Raw genomic sequence first — 17,006 nt, forward strand, 5'->3', positions numbered from 1 at the left:
ATGGCTTATTGAAGTTATTGGTAAAATTAATTTCAATTTGTCTGTTATTTAGATAAAACTCTGGAAACTAAAGGACTTATAAATTCCTCTCTAGAATCTAGAGGATCTATGTGTTTTTCAGTGGAATCTAAAGAATCTGTACTCTCTTCAACACCTTTAAAAAGTTCAATTGACTTAACAGGTGACTTAGATAAATATGAAAAACCAACTAAATAGTAACAAAAACTATTTTTGTAGGTTCAATAAATAACAGTTTTATACCCTATAAGTCACGTGATACTCCTAGTAGCGATGGTAAAAGGCGTTTAAAACCTGATTGCTTGACAGTGTTTTTGCCATCTTGTAGAACTAAACTTGGTAATATAAAAAGTGTAGTGTTTTAAATACCACTATTAATATTTTATAAATTCTATTTTTAAATAGACAAAAGAAGCCCCACGTACCTACTTAACTTATCCAAAAGTCTGATTAAAGATTATTTGCTAATGAATGGTCTTGCTACAACAGCAAACGTGTTAATGGATGAAGATCCAGTAAAAACAAAAGAAAACATATTTCGGAATATATTATTTATCTACTTTTTTATATTTCATCGAATAAGGATTATCAGTCTTGGATAGAAGTTGATGAAGTGGAGCCTCGACCACCAACACTTTTGGAAATAATTGGATACTATTTTGAAAATAGTAATACAGACACGGATAATTGTAATCTCATTAAACTCATTAATATTGAAATAAAAGTGATTAAATTTAATTTGTTTAACAGTTTTGAGAAAGCCGAGAATATCACAATGGAAATGTAGTAATATTCTATCAAGAATTGAAAATACAGTTTCTCCTGTTAAGAAAATTAATCATTTTTCTGCTGGTAAGAAAAACCTAATATTTAAAGTTGCTTAACTTTTTAAATTAATTTAGTTAACATTTAATTATTAGATTCGAATACTCCAAGCAGTTTAAACAAAAAAACAGCTATTAATGTCACTGGTAGGTACTTAAATACATATAGGTATATTTTAATTTTATAAGTTTTATTTTAATTTTTAAAATATTTTAGATGAAATGTTTATTGATGAACCCATCGTAACAAAACCTCTGAAATTTAAGTCTCCATCTCTAACTTTCATTGCTTCTGGTGAGTTTATAATACAGGGTAATTTGTTGAAATTTATAGTCAATAAAAAAACCTTACATGTAAATTAGATAAAATTGGAACTCCAAGTAGAAAAAAAGGGAAAATTCCAAATGACACTCCTCGCAAAATAAAATTGAAAAAGAAGCTGAAAGTAAAATCCACATTGCTCAGCCGAAGTAGAAAGCGAATTGCCAATTTGAAATCCAAAATTCCCCAGAGAAGAGGTGACAAAATTCGTTGCTTAAGTTTGGCTGCTGAGGAGTTTCTCACAGAAGACCAGATAATCTTCTTTAGGTCTCAGCTTCTTAACAACAGTCGTTCTAAAAAAGGTCGCCGTTGGACTGATATGGATAAGCAAATTGCATTATCCATATTTTATCAGAGTCCAAAAACATACCGTCTTTTGACGAAAGTTTTTGCATTGCCAAATCCAAGGACCTTGCGAAAATGGCTTGAAGATGTCGTAATTGAGCCTGGGTTCAATGAAAATATTTTTGAGTCTTTGAGCAAGAAAGTGAAGAAAATGAGGCCAAGAAACAGAAACTGTGTGCTCCTTCTCGATGAAGTAGCTTTGATGGCAAGCCTCTCTTACAACCCATCCCAAGATCAGGTTGAAGGATTTATAGACAATGGTGATGTGGATAGGGAGAAAGTTTTGGCGAATGAAGCTTTTGTGGCTATGCTTCATGGAATTTTTCAGCCATGGAAACAAGTAATCAGTTTTTCATTTGCCCGAGGCACTACGAATTCTGGAAAGATGGAAATATATCTTAGGGAATGTCTCTCAAGATTGCAAGTTATTGGCATCAATGTACGAGCAATAATAGCAGATCAAGGTCCAGCAAATAGGTCCCTTTACAACCGATTGCAGTTGTCTGAAGGACATCCATTTTTTTACCATAATGATCAAAAGATATACGGAATGTTTGATCCTCCCCATCTTCTAAAAAGCCTCAGGAACAACTTTAGGACTTACTTAATGGAAGTATTTGGTAAACCTGTGAGGTTTCACTATGTTGAACAGTTCTTCCAATATGATCGGACAAGACCACTTCGTCTAGCTCCTAAACTAAAACAACGGCATATTCATCCATCATCCTTCTCCAAGATGAGGGTTAAAGATGCGGCACAGATATTTTCCCACACCGTATCAGCTGGAATGTCGACTTGTGTCACATTTGGTATGTCAAATTGGAAATGTTTTTTTCAGTTATAACATTTGTTTTTGTTAAAACTTTAGGAGTACTTGATGCAGAAGCTGTTTATACAGCAGACTTCATTGCAAGAGTTGACAGAATGTTTGATTCTGTAAATTGCTCTAAATATGACTCCACAAAAGAACTTCGGAGAATGATGACCAAAAATTCAGCGCATCATCAAACTCTTGAAGATTCGTTTCAGATGTTGAAATCCATAAAGTTCGAATTGCCTAATAAAAATACCCGTATTTTTTGTGTTAATGGATGGCTGCTCACAATAGAGTCTATTAAAGGGTTGTGGAAGGATTTGCATGCCGAAGGAGCCAATTACATTTTCACAAGGCGATTCACGCAGGACCCACTGGAAAAAATTTTCTGTACCATTAGACAAAAAGGAGGGAATAGACAGAATCCGAACGCAGCCCAGTTTCGTGATTCTTTCAAGCAACTGCTTACTCAAGCGTTCCTTATAAACAGTGAAGGTCAAAATTGCGAATCTGACTTTGGAGAAATATTGCTCACCTTAAAATCCCTTAAAAATAAACCACCCGCAGAAAATTCAAATGCTGTTATTGAGGAAGCATCCCTAAATTCTACTAAAAAACAAAGAGTTTCTGGTCTAAAAGAAATCGACGAAAAAGCAGTTGCCGAGGCCTTTGGAACTACCTTAGATATGAACGCTTTGACCTATGTCATTGGTAGTGTCATAAAAAAGGTCAGGGATTCGCATAAATGTGAAAGCGATAAAACAATTTGTAGATTTTTTACGGAATCTGAGTATTTAGAAGACCAAAATCAAACCTTCACACATTTGAAGGCATTTAGTTACAAAAAAGGTGACTTTGGGGGCTTAACATCTCCTTCTGATGTAATAACAGCTTTCATGCTTCAAATTGAAAAAGTTTTCATAAAAATCTTTAATGAAAAGATGCACGAACCAAAAATTTTATGTAAACTCATAAAAGAAGCAGAAACTATTGACGGGGCTGATATGTGCCCAGGTTTTAAAACCAAAATAGTCCGTACATATTTAAAAATGCGCGTATACTATTAAGTTATTTTTATTAATTGGGATAAAGCGGAAGAACGGGAAAAAAATAAAAAGAAGAAAAAGGAAAGAAACCCGATAAGAAAATGTTGAAAGTTACTCATCTAGGGTGTTAGGCACTATGTGTAGGAAGACAGTTTTGAACCAAAAATCCACTTTCACTAAATACTCCTCGGCTTGAACACATACAAATGTTTTCCAGGATATAGTGATCTTCAATGTCAAAATTAAAAAGTTACTGTGTAACACATCGAAAATTTTGGCCAGAGGGAACTTTCACTAAACATTCCTTTTCACGCTGATTTCTATCAATCATTTCAAGGATATACTGATCCTTCAGATGTCTTCGGTCTTACATTGTTCGGATATAATCCTATCTTGATTATTAATAATTTGCCTTGAAGCTATGATAAAGCCCTATCAAGTGGAACAAATAGGTGACCCCACTATGAAAACACCCAAAAATCTTGAGACATTCATACAACTCGTATGAACTTTTAATAGTATTGAATTAATTTTAATAGTGTTAACGATGTTCCGACTGATATAATTTCATTCTCTATAATATACACTATGTGCAAGGCAAATAGTTTCAAACATATTTTAAACCCAGGCTAGTAGTAATCGTGTTTGTCTCAGTAACTCTTATATGAATTTGAATGTCTTACAATAATAACAAAATAAATGACCAGTGTATTGCTATTATCCAAGTATTTTGGAAATACATCATCTGGTTCAACTTAAAAAGTTTGTCTGCTATTTTATTACATTATATTGCCCTAAAATAAAACTAGAATTTAAAGAGTTGATATTAGATATATTGTAGTGAATATTTGAAAAAAGGCAGACATTTCATGGATTTAAAAGACTGATATTGTACTGAAACTAAAAATCGAATGATTTTTAACACTTAAACTTATTTGATTCATAACCATAAAAATTGCTATAATGCTTGAGACATAAATAAAAATCAGTAGAAATATCCAATAAATTCAAATTTCGTCGCCCTTTTTTTTCAAAATAACATATGCTTTATTTTTGGTGCTTTTGCAATTCCCAAAACGAAGATAGATGGCAGGGATGTGCACCTTTTTTAGTTCATTCCGCCAATACTACGTGGCGCTAGGTGTTAAATTGTCAACCTTTCTATAATACAGAGACGCCCGTCTATGTAGCGATAGCTTATATAGTCTTTGGTAGCACCGAATTTCAATCTATTAGTATAATACATTGAGTGTCGCCTCTTGTTATGTTCCTCATTGCTCTAACTAGGCGTGGTGGGTAGATATAGTTAGAGTAGTTTAAACTAAGTTTTCTTTCTCATGCGTGAAAAGACAAAACTTATAGAGGATTGACAGCGGCCTAAATACTGAATAATAATACGATATTGTATTGGGTTCTATCATAAAAATGCTATCGTCGTTAGAATGAAAATGGCCAAATGTCGGCTGAACTTCTCATTAAAATAAGAAAATAGCTCGTGAAATAGTTTAATTCCCAGTTTTACTTACATTTATAACGGGCGAATCTTCCTGTATTGGCCGTGGTTGGGTTCGTTGTCTTTTGTCTCGTGAAATTATTTCGCGTGATAGTGAAACGAATAAAACGACGTAAAGTAGAACTCATAGGCATATCTAAATGTTGGATCAGACTACAATAGTTTCTACTGCAACAAATTGAAATCAAGTGTGGGTTTTAGCGACGGCTATACGGATATCACTTGATAATACTTTGGAATTACGGATATTACTTGAGATTACTTTGGAAATATGGATATTACTTGAGATAACTCTGGAATTACGGATATTACTTGAGATTATTTTGGTATTACTGATATTACTTGAGATTATTTTGGTATTACGGATATTACTTGAGATTACACAAATTACCTGGGATTACTATTTTCTCCTGGGATTACCTAACGAGTGTACACCAGATTACTCAAGTTATTTCCCCCTCGGTTTGTTTTTGTCTTACGCAGAATACGTGACTTACATATCGGAGTCGTGTATGGCCAGAAGTAACAAATAAGTGTGACACTTACTTATCGGAGCCATGTATGGCCACCGCAATTCGCGTGCGATTTGAGGTATAACTTTGAAACGGGATGTAGTTATTAGGATGGGTATTGCGGATATTTTACCAGACTTAATTTTAATTTAACCAAGGCTTAGTAAGTTTTGGGCTAATTTTAACGCAATTTGCGTGCGATTTGAGGTATAACTTTTTACAATATTTAATTTTAATTTAACCAAGGCTTATTAACTTAAAATTAATTTTGTAACAGCTTCATCCGTTTGCATTTGCTATATCCTCCAAAACCTTAGTTAGCTCATTATGAAAAGGGTCTGTTCGTACTAAGCATTTCGCAGAATTTTGGTTAACTATGCTTGAATCTTATAGAACCCGCAAAAAGGCTTAGTGAGCGTATGCGGATTTTCTTCGTAGTTCCTAATGGATTTGAGACACAGAACGCAAACTTTGAATATAGATAAAGAAGTTAACGGCTCACGCTATGCTTCACAATTTTAACTAGCGCCAAGGCTTAGGGAAAAGTTAAAGGTTTTTTGAGCAGTCTTGTTCCAATTCGATTTTTCATCTTGAATTTTGTTGATTTCAGCATATGATGTAAAATATTTTTCCCACTTTCTTTCCCGCGTGAGCTTTCACGATGTGTAACTAATATTACGGCCTTGGCCGCCTTGTTATACTTGGGGAGAAAGACCTTGTGGAAATGGTCTGATTTTACTCTGAAAGAGAGATAGGATGATTTTATTTTGCGGAGAAAGAGCTTTCTGTTACAGTGCAAGATGGATTGGGAGCAAGGCTATTCTCTACACAGTCATTCTCCTTAAATATAAATAAGTACATTATTGTTAAAACATGTTAATTATTACGCGATAAAACCTAAGGCAGTGTGTCAGAATGTATAGCCCGGTGTACCTAGTAACAGAGACCATACCACCGGAGGTCTATCATCAGAGTACCCTACGTTGGAAGGGGAAAGTTCAGAATACCTTGCTTTTTCAAAAGGCACGTTTAAGGAATATTGTATGCAAGAAAGGGCTAGGGCGTGTAAGGCTAGTTTTCCCCTAATGTGTGTGTTGTTCTCGGTGTTGCTCCTATATTTGATAATTCTGCGAGGTGTCCGACATCTTTAAAATTTTGCGAACGGGAGGTTTTTAGGCTGATTTTGAGATTTTAAAGTTGATTTGATGATTTCCAAAATAATTTTTCTACAGTGTACGGGATTTGTACGAATATCGGACCCCGCGTAATTTGGCTATCATGAGGTACGGAAGCCATGTTCACACGAGGGTTTAAAATCCAGTTAATAAGCCTGCTAAAATTCATTAAGCAGAACGAGAAAACGCAATTTTAATTCGGTTGATACTGCGTTCAAAACTAGATATAGAATATGGTTTCAATGCTCGTTTATACTATGAAGCTCGAAAGCAACTGGCATTAGTCAGTGTGACATGCTTCTAGTTCTTGATAAAGCCAGAAAATGACATCGGATAAGTAAATGTGAACTGCTGTCCAACGGATTTTCTTAATTATTGTAGTATCGTCTAAGCACTTTTGTCGTCGTATATTCTGGTGTATCGCAAAATAGTAAGAAAATGCTTTATCAGTTATAATACGCGCCGACTCCTTCTTAACCAGCTCAGCCAATGTTCGTAAAACTATGGCTTATTTACGCAGGTTAGAAAGAAGGGGGACCGTTAAGTTCTGCTGGCCTTTATTCCCATTGCAATTATAGATTCCCAAGCGCTACCTTGATTGTGAAAAAAGTACTAATTATTATTATTATTATTATTATTATTTTAAATGTGTAAGTATAATTTAATTAAAAATTATATTTTAACTATCAATAATTAAAATTTGAATGCTTAGCCGTGCGTTTAGTAAACATCAAGGTTCCTGAAAAAACATTATCTGATTGAACATGAGGAAAGGCTAAGTCTACGCTAAATTCAGAAATATGTTTAAAGCCTAAGCCACATTCCTCCGCTTAATTTTTCAAAGACTTGTTTATTTAATAATTTAACTCTACAATGCTATTTCAATCATCTTCAGAAACTTAAATAAAAATCCGCTAGTTCACGAGTCATGACTCCATATTCCATTAAAACCCCAAATACTATCGAACCGAAACAGTTATCATATGTCGGTGGCGTCACCTATCTTTCAAAGAAAATATATATTTTTACCTCTCCGAGGGGACAAAGTCCCCTAGGAGGGGTTATACAACCAGCGTGTCTGTCTGTGGGTCTGTGGGTCTGTCAGGCCTGCGAACGCGTTCGCATTTTCGGTGCAAAGTGTAATCACTGCGTACGCAGTTTCTCAAAGGGTTGGCAAAACCACCGTGTGACGGTGAGCGTTAACGGATGCATTTGCGGTTAGGTTTGGATGGTGTTTTTTCGCTCACCGTCGTGACGGTTTGGTGTATTACGTTTTTGTTAAGTTTATGCGTAGGTTGTGAGTGTTGAATTTGTTGTGTTTGTGTTCTGATGGTTGTGCATGTTGAATCTGTTGTGTTTATATGGGCGTTTTCTCTCCGACTTCTTTTTAATGACTTTGGGTCGGACCGAGTGCTGAGTGTAATGCTACCTCTCAACGTCCAATGGCAGGGTTTCCACTAGTTGTACACGGTATTCGTCTTAGTATCAATTTGCGATCGCATTGGGCGGGATTTGAACCCGAGACCTCCTGATTGACAGGCGGACGTTCTACCACAGAACCACCGACACTTGTTACGCCTTATTGAAAATTAGACCTTCAGCTTTATCGGAAGCGTATTTAATAGAGTACGAAATTTTGGTTTAATTGAAATAGAATTGAAATTGAAATGATTGCATCGAAGAAATTCTAATTTAGCGTTTCTCTATTGATTAAAAACAAATGCGCCACCCAGGTTTCGAACCCAGACCATTCGGCTTGGCAGTCGAGCGCTCTACCACAGAACCACCGATAGCTGCTGTGGTTCACTGAAATTAAGACACGCATCGTAAGCATAATAGGTAATAAAGTCTTTTTTTATTAATGAATTTATGAAGGCCTAATCTGGTTTTTTTTAAAGGTTAAATCTTGTTTTAGCGCAGTCAGCCGAGATTAGAGGGTTAAAGGGTAGACCCTGTGGGTAGTCCACTTTGTTAGTTTTTTTTTTGTTATTTAACGACCTATATATAGTTGTGTTAATTCAAAGGAGATAATTTAACGTTAATTGCTTTAAGAGCTGGCGGTTAGTCAAGTGGCTCTCTGTGCTTTGTTGATGGTAAGGTTTTTGCTTCTTGTAAATATATTTGGTGTGGATATTTGTATATCTACGATTTCTAACGCAGTCAATGATTTCTTGGGTGTGCGAGTCATTATATGATATTGGAAATTGGACGGCATTGGTCTTTTTCATGCGGTATGTGTCACAACGTCAACTGGAAGTTGAAATAAAATGAGCGTTAAAGATGCGGCAAGTATTTCGTAAGCGAGAAAAAAACAAATACCATCTGTAGATGTTTCTTTCATTAAAATTTGCTTAGTATTATATTCAACTGATAAACATGTACTGTAAAAAGGGTTAAATTGAATTGTGCATTGTTTTAGTGAATCTAACTCGCTGTTGTAACTACTTAATTTATAATATTCTGAATAAATTTAACTCGATTGTTTCGTCTCAATTATTTAAATTAAAATTAAAATTTTCTACCGGGCAGGATTTGAACCGAGAATACGTTTTTCGTAAATAACTCTGAATTGCGGAGATATCTTTGGAGGTCGTATCGAGAAATTAATACCACTAGGGACCATACTTCCGAGGAGAGGTATATTTTGGCTTGCCAACTTGTTTAAATGTCGTTTCACACCAATGTTAGTAGAGAAATTCGTAGATAGCGCCACTTTCTTAAATTATTCTCATCGCGAACTTGCAGTAGATGACACCACCGACTAATGGTAACTGTTTTGATTCGTACAGGATTTCCAGAAAGTGCCCCAAGCCATAAAATTCAAATTATGACTCTAGAAGTACTTCATTCCCAAATCAATGGCTCTAAATTATATTTGATCTATTTAAACTAGTTAATACGAGCCGTATAAAACAACTAGAATTCTACAAAAGGTCTTTCGGTTGTATTTTATTACAGCAGGGTACACAGCTACGAAATAGCTAGCTTGGACTGAAGTCCATTGGACCAGGAAACTATAAAGGTATACACTTGGAATGTCTAAGGAAGATTTTTACGGCCGTGATGAAGCTCGTAGAAATGGGCGTGTCTTAAAGCGGGAAAACTCACGAGAAAAACTCTAGCGCCTCGCTACCCTCATTCGACGAAAACTCGTCATTAAGCCTAGTCATGGTTATTATATTATTAGCTTATCTGATTATCTCTTTTATAACCATACAAATACTTCAAATTTGTATCACTACACTTCTTTCGCGATTATAATTACTTTAAAATATTAAGTACGATAACAAATTGAGGTTTTTAAACCCATTGTTTCATAAGCCTATTTTGCATGGGAAGATCGCCTATTTGTTACCATGACGACGCATTCTTTTCGCGTCAAACCTCGAGCCAATGAATTTGAAATGTCGTGTCCCAAACACACATACGGTTCGCAAGCGATTTCGCCTGCGAATTTTCGCGCGCGAAGGCTATGTGTGCATCCACCTTTACACTTGACGTAGTTAAGCCCCGCCTTTTCTCGACGCGCTTTCGTATCACCGTCCCAATGGAACCTTAGACATTCAAAGTGTATACCTCTATAGTTTCCTGATTGGACTTAATAATTCTGCTTTGTCGATCATAAATTCATAACTCTTCGTCAAACCGTTGGTTTGCGAAAAAATCTGTTCGAAACTTGACAATGTGTTTTGAATCTAGGTGACAAAAATTAGTTAAAGCAAGACCAAAAGTTAAACTTTTATTATGGATGAACAAAGATTACATTTCTTCCACTATTGACGCTAATTACCTGAAAGAAATCGTAACGACGTAACGAGTGCTCGCAAACGATTTTATCGGTTTAGTTTTGGCTCCATTTAAAAAGTAAGAGGCTTTTAGCGGTTGCGTAATCGTGGTTGTAATTTACTTAAACCACCAGAAGTGAATTTTTTCTAGTAGAAATGTGAAGATGGCTGCCAGATGAACTAAGGCGAGCAGGATGAAGCTGCCGACCAGGTTGTCCATGGTTAAAGCCGTGGCGTCGTTGTATTCGTTCTTCACGAAGCATTTCCAGAGATTCCTACTCGCCAGCTCAATCCATTTGTCCACCAAGTACCCCTCTACCATTCGCCGAATTCTAACAAATAAGTAAATATTATCAAAGCTAAATCACGTATCTCTTAGAGAGTTATCAAACGCCCTGTACAGGCTGAAGTGCTAATGTTATTTGCTTGAAATATCTCATAGTAATAGACTTACTGAAACTATATTGCATCGCGAAAATATGATTTAACAATTAATCACTTCAGAGGAAATTTCTAACTTTTTCTAATATTTTGATGAAATATTCCGCGACAGTTCGAAGACTTCCTTCTTTTCTATTCCGCCGCAGAATTATGCTTCACGTAGAAATCAAAGCGGAACTCTCGACCGAAAGCTATCGCACTCCCTCTTTCGGTTGCCGTCGAAAGTTAGAGAGGCCGCTACTGTATATATACAGTAGCGGCGCTAAGGTTTTTTCACAGGTGGGCTTATTATTTTGTGGCCCTTACAACTTTACTACTTTAGTGACCCCTTATAAATTTTCAGGGAAGCGAGAAGAGCAAGGTCGTTTTATTGTTGCGGCTCTCAACACGTTTACTGTATCACCTACTGACTTTGTACCCGACCTAGAAAGGACACGTGAATGCTCGGGGTATTTCCCTAAATTCCCTTAAGCCCTTTTCTTTTCTTTCTATTGTCCATTCAACTTTCTCTCAATTTCTGCTCCCTTCCTCCCGAATATGTTTATGGTCTACTATCTACTCGAGTAAAGGAATTGATTTTGAAAGATTTTGTTCTAGAAAAACGTTTCTTGGCAATAAAACAAATTTCTAGAGATAAAGAAAATTCATAAATTCAAATATGTGGCCATTTTAATATAAATATGTGGCCCCTCTCAGAAATTCAGGGGGGCTAAGGCCCGCTTCAGCCCACCCTTAGCGCCGCTACTGGCGTTATATCAGATACTATTAGCGTGCGCAGTCAAAAGCGTGAGGTCTTTGTAAGACAGCGCTAAGGGAAACTTGTAAGCGCGTCAGGCGCGGTTCCAGAGATGGGGGCATCAAAAATAGTTAATATATACCTTGCGTTTAATTTATGTTTTTTTTTTAATTAAAAAAGAATAACGATGACCCTCACCCAAATGTCAGTCTGGAGGCGCATCTGAGGCGCGTAGACTTTGGCTTTATTGCGTACAAACTACACTCCTACAAATTCTTCTAACGTTTTCAAGGGTTGGCTTAACCGGTCGATTACCATATGATAAAGGTTAATATTTTAATTTTCTTATAATTTTACACAGTTTTGTGTTTCCTCCATGATAAAATGGAACAATTACGACGTCTTGATTTAAGAATTTTTCTCTATTTTGACCATAGCAGATGCTAGATCTTATTCGCTACTTTGGAAGAGGGTGGCGCCACATAAAATACTCCCAAAAAGGCTTACTTTTCACTCAATTTTTGGTATTTGACAAGGCTTAACTCGGGCGAGACGAAAAGGGCGAAATAAAAGGGCTGGCAGATTCCCTCGACGAAGTAAATCTCTCGAGTGCCCTTCAGCTGGTGACAGATTCTGGCGTAGTTCATTTTCACCACCGTCGGATCCGACAGTAACACCGCTTGGCCATCTTTCACTCTCTGGTAGATTTTAGTTTTCAAGAATTCGGGTACTGGGAAAATAGACATGTCTTTCCTATGTCTTTCAATGTTTTCCCAAACTCGCTGATAAACCTCGACATCAGTGTCCTTGAATAGAGAAATATTGGGTGGGGGAAGGGGAGTTTGAAAATCAATTGAAAGCTATTAAACAATAGCGAAAATTGGCAAAGGGTGCAATAACCGCTATGCACGGATTTAAATAATATCTCCCCCCCCCCCATGATTTTAAAACGGAGATTTTTCGTATTTTGACGTCATAAGATGAACTGCAGTGCGGTCACACCAAATTGACGCTGATGATCACTGATGATTTCCATGGTTATGACCATGGCAATACCTAAATTGATATGTTTAACTACCTAAATAAGTGAATTTATTCGTAAATAGACCAGTACTATTAAAAACATTAGACCTTCAGTGTCTTCTGAATTGGTGTTTTTTAACTCAAAATAAGTTTATTTTTGGAGTGAACGTCTTCCATTTTTATTCCACGTGCTACGTCGAAAGGTCGAGTATTTCTCAAAATCCAATACACAGATAAAAGTGAAAATCTTGAAAATTGGCGACAATCAATTTCAAAATCTCTCAACTCCGCATCAATGGTGTTCTTAAATCCAAAAATCACTTAAAGATTTCTGAAATAACATTGAGGTTCCAAATCCTATACGTCAAATTTGTAAGTATGATAACCCTTGTTTGACGTCTTACATTCGACGTAGTTTTAAGCGCCACCCAGTGAACCACAGACCTTCCAAGCGTTTTAGTAAAATTCCACATCACACAAACGCAAAATTAATTATCTGACCCGAAAACAGGTGTAGAATGAACTGTAATCCGGAATTTGGGGGATGATCTCCGGCCTGTTGGCCAAATCGTGGACTCCCGCGATGATGTCTCCGCTTGAGGAAATCATGAGAAGCGCTTTGAACTGACCCGAGAAGGAATTGACCAGAACCAACATCGCCACCAACCACAAAGACATCAAGTACTTGCCTCGGTATGTAGATGGATTCTTCGGCGAACCTGAGAGATTAATAGATCAAAATTATTGCTATAGCAATAATTATTAGATAACTACCCACCAAACCATCTGCTCGCGAACCAGCCAATAAGAACTTGGAGCCGACGTAACATTTCGAATACTAAAATGATTTCGAAGCCCTTATCCAACACATGCTAAAATGTGTCTTAGGATTTATATCCTAACAAAACACATGCTAAGATGTGTCTTAATATTTCTATGCCCGTATTTAGTTCATAAATATGCTTTTGGGTCGAAAATGAAAGTCAAGAACTCCCCATTACAGTATATGCTATTGTCAGGCGTAGAAATAACGAGCCGGACGTAAGACAAATTACTTTTATTGGTTATTGAATATTTACAGAGTACAAGATACAAAAATATTATTCACGCGTGGATACCGCTTCTCTCGTTTGTTGAGTGGCCTGGGGTAAGCTTTTACAGCTTTATGCGTCCCAGTCCGGTTCCTCTAGGTAGGCTGGGCTTTTCAGCCTTAATAATCCCACCGAGAGTAGAGCGCGGAGAAGACTGCCCTCTCGACCTGCGTGGGGCTCCTTTTATACCCCGCTCGGGGGTTTTCACCCCTCCTTCCTTCTTCTCTCTCCTGCCACCGAGAGCCGGTGAAGCGACGTGCCGAAATTCCCTTTTCTCTCCTATTGCACCATGATGGTCAATGCCGTTTCCCTCTCTCGCCGTCCTGTCCGTCCGCGGGCGCGACAGCTCCCCTTCCGAAGAAGAGCCGCCTCGGCGATCAACCTGCTCCAGAAGGTGAAATTCGTCGTCGGCATCAATATGATCGGTGATGACATCGGCGTCGAGAGATGGAAAATCGTCGGCGGCAATGGGGTTGTCGGGCACTGAAGACACAAGCGCATGTTGTAGCCGGCGTAGGTTTCGTCTTTCCTGTTTAGCGATCTTTCCCAGGACATGAGGATTGAGAGGAGCAGTGAGCTTCATCTGTTTCACGTGAGCCTTAAAGCTCTGCTGGCTCCGTATGGCACACCTTTTCATGGCGGATGGTGGACGAATTTTTGAGGCGAGAGAAAAAACAAATGCAGAGCGAAACAGATCACGACTAGCACAAGAAGGTACACACGCGAACTACCTGTGGGAGAACAAAAAATTAAGAAGGGGAAAACCGAATAGGGCTGCTACGACGGCGAGTAGAGCGTCGAGGAGCCTCCAGGGGTGAGGGGTCGAGGGGGGAGATATGGTGTTTTGGACGGGAGGCGTGAAAGGGGGTGGGTGTCGGTCATCGCAACAGGACGGGTGTCGGTCATCGCCACGGGACACGATGAAGGAGGGGATGTCATCGGGGGAATATTCGACAATGGAGGGAGAGTCCTGGAAATGAACGCGGCGAATGGAGTCCGGATAGGTCTTACGAGTGATGTACGGCTTCAAACGCTCGACGGAAACGATGTCGGTTTTCTTTCCATCGGATGCTCGAACTTCGAAATTATTGGTGGCGGTTTGTCGTAGGATTTGATATGGACCAGCATACTGATGAAGCAATTTTTCTGATAATCCTGGAACGCGGCGGGGTGTCTTTAAAAATACCAAATCGCCCTCCTGAAAGTGCGCTTCCCGGCGGTGCAAGTCGAAGCGCTCTTTATCCTTTGCTTGAGCGATTGCGTGACGCTCGGCTGCTAGGGTACGAGCTCGCTGGGCGTAGAGAATATGTTCGAAGCCGAACTGGGTTTTCACATTCGACGATGGCAGATTTAATGCGGCGTCCAGGCGTAGGTCGGCCTCGTAGTCGTGTAACAGGAAGAACGGGCTATAGCCGGTGACGGCGTGCAGCGATGTATTATACGCAAAGACGAGAAAAGGCAAAAACCTGTCCCAATCTCCGTGATTGTTGGATACGTATTGCGACATCATATCGGCGAGGGTCTTATTAAATCTTTCAACCAGCCCATTTGTCCGAGGGTGGTAAGCTGTGGTGCGGTTGTGCTGGACGGTGAAGAGTTTATTGATTTCGGCCATGAGGTGGTTTACATTTTCGGTCCCATGGTCCGTGATAAGCTCCCTAGGGGCGCCGTACTTGAGCATGATATCTTTTGTAAAAAATTGAGCGATTTCTTCGGCAGTCCCGCGAGGAATAGCCTTGGCGACGATCATCCGGGTGCAGTAATCAGTGCAAACCACAATGTGGACGTTACCGTCTTGGGAAAGAGGAAACGGACCAAGTTTGTCCAATCCGACCCGCTCGAAGGGTTTCGTAGTGGGCGGAATAGGCTGGAGAAGGCCTGCGGGCTTTCCCGGATTGATTTTCTGTTGCTGACACGCCAAGCATGATTGGACGTAGTTCGTAGTGTGAGCGAGCATTTTGGGCCAGAAAAACCTATTGCGGATCCTCTGCCATGTACGATTGAGACCCAGGTGGCTGGCGGTCACGTCATCGTGAAATGCAAACAATATGGCGGACCGGATTTCTTTAGGAGCAACCAAAACAGATTTCAGGCCATCGTCAGTCCAAATGTGGCTATAGAGAAGACCGTCAATTAACTCGAAGCAGCGTGCTGATTTAATGAGGGCTTTTGGTGCCGAGAGTGGTTTAGTTTCCAGAAACTGGATTAAGGATGCCATAAAGTTGTCGTTCCGTTGCAAGGAGGAGATGTCAAATTGGGTTAAGTCCAAAGAGTCGGGCGGTGACGTGGCCCAAAGAGCGTCGTGAATGAGTGGAGCTGGCTCGAACGGGGCCCGGGACAGGGCATCGGCGTCCTGATGTATACGGCCGCTTTTATATCGAACTGTGAGGTCGAACTCTTGGAGAGTCAATGACCACCGAGCCAACCGCCCATTAGGGTTTTTAACTGACGTTAGCCAGCATAACCCGTGATGATCGGTGACGACGTTGAGCGGTCGACCATAGATGTAAGGTCGGAATTTGGTTGCGCCAAAGACGATGGCCAAGCATTCCCTCTCCGTAGGGCTGTAGTTCATCTCAGCGGAGTTGAGCAGACGACTGGCGTAGGCAATGACTCGTTCCTGATTATGAATCCGTTGTTTTAAAATAGCAGCTATACCATAAGCCGACGCGTCGGTATGTAGCTCAAAAGGCTCCTCCCATTGGGGGTGACGGACGACAAGGGAAGAAGCGAGACAGGAGCGAAGATGTTGGAACGCTTCGTCGGCGGCTGTGTCCCAGCGAAATGGGGTGTCCCTTTTAGTGAGTTCGGTCAAAAGTTTAGCGATCCCGGCGAAATCTTTTATGAAACGCCGATAATAACCGGCCAGCCCGAGGAAACGCTGCACTTGCTTGACGGTTTTTGGTTGACGGAATTTGTCTACGGCCTCAAGATTGCGGGGATCGGGAGAAATACCCTGGCCGTCGATGACGTGACCAAGATACCGGATTCGTGGCTGAGCAAACGAACATTTGCTAGGTTTAATTTTAAGGTTAGCTTGACGTAAGCAGGATAACACTTGACCCAGATGTTCAAGGTGGTCCCCAAAGGAGCGTGAAAAAATTACAATGTCATCAAGGTATGCCATTGTAATTTGCCACATTAGATTTCCCAACGTTTTATACATCAGCCTCTGAAACGTCGCCGGAGCATTACAGAGACCCATTCCCATGACGTTGAACTCGTATTGCCCGTCGGGCGTGACGAAGGCTGTTTTCTCTTTCGCTGAATCTTCGAGCTCAACCTGAAAGTAGCCAGAAGCCAAATCCAAGGTTGTAAAGAGCGTGGACCCTGCGAGACGGTCTAGGGTGTCGTCAATCCT

This window comes from Leiobunum rupestre, chromosome 11, assembly GCF_980474605.1.
Source record: "Leiobunum rupestre chromosome 11, qqLeiRupe1.1.hap1, whole genome shotgun sequence".
NCBI lineage: Eukaryota > Metazoa > Arthropoda > Arachnida > Opiliones > Sclerosomatidae > Leiobunum > Leiobunum rupestre.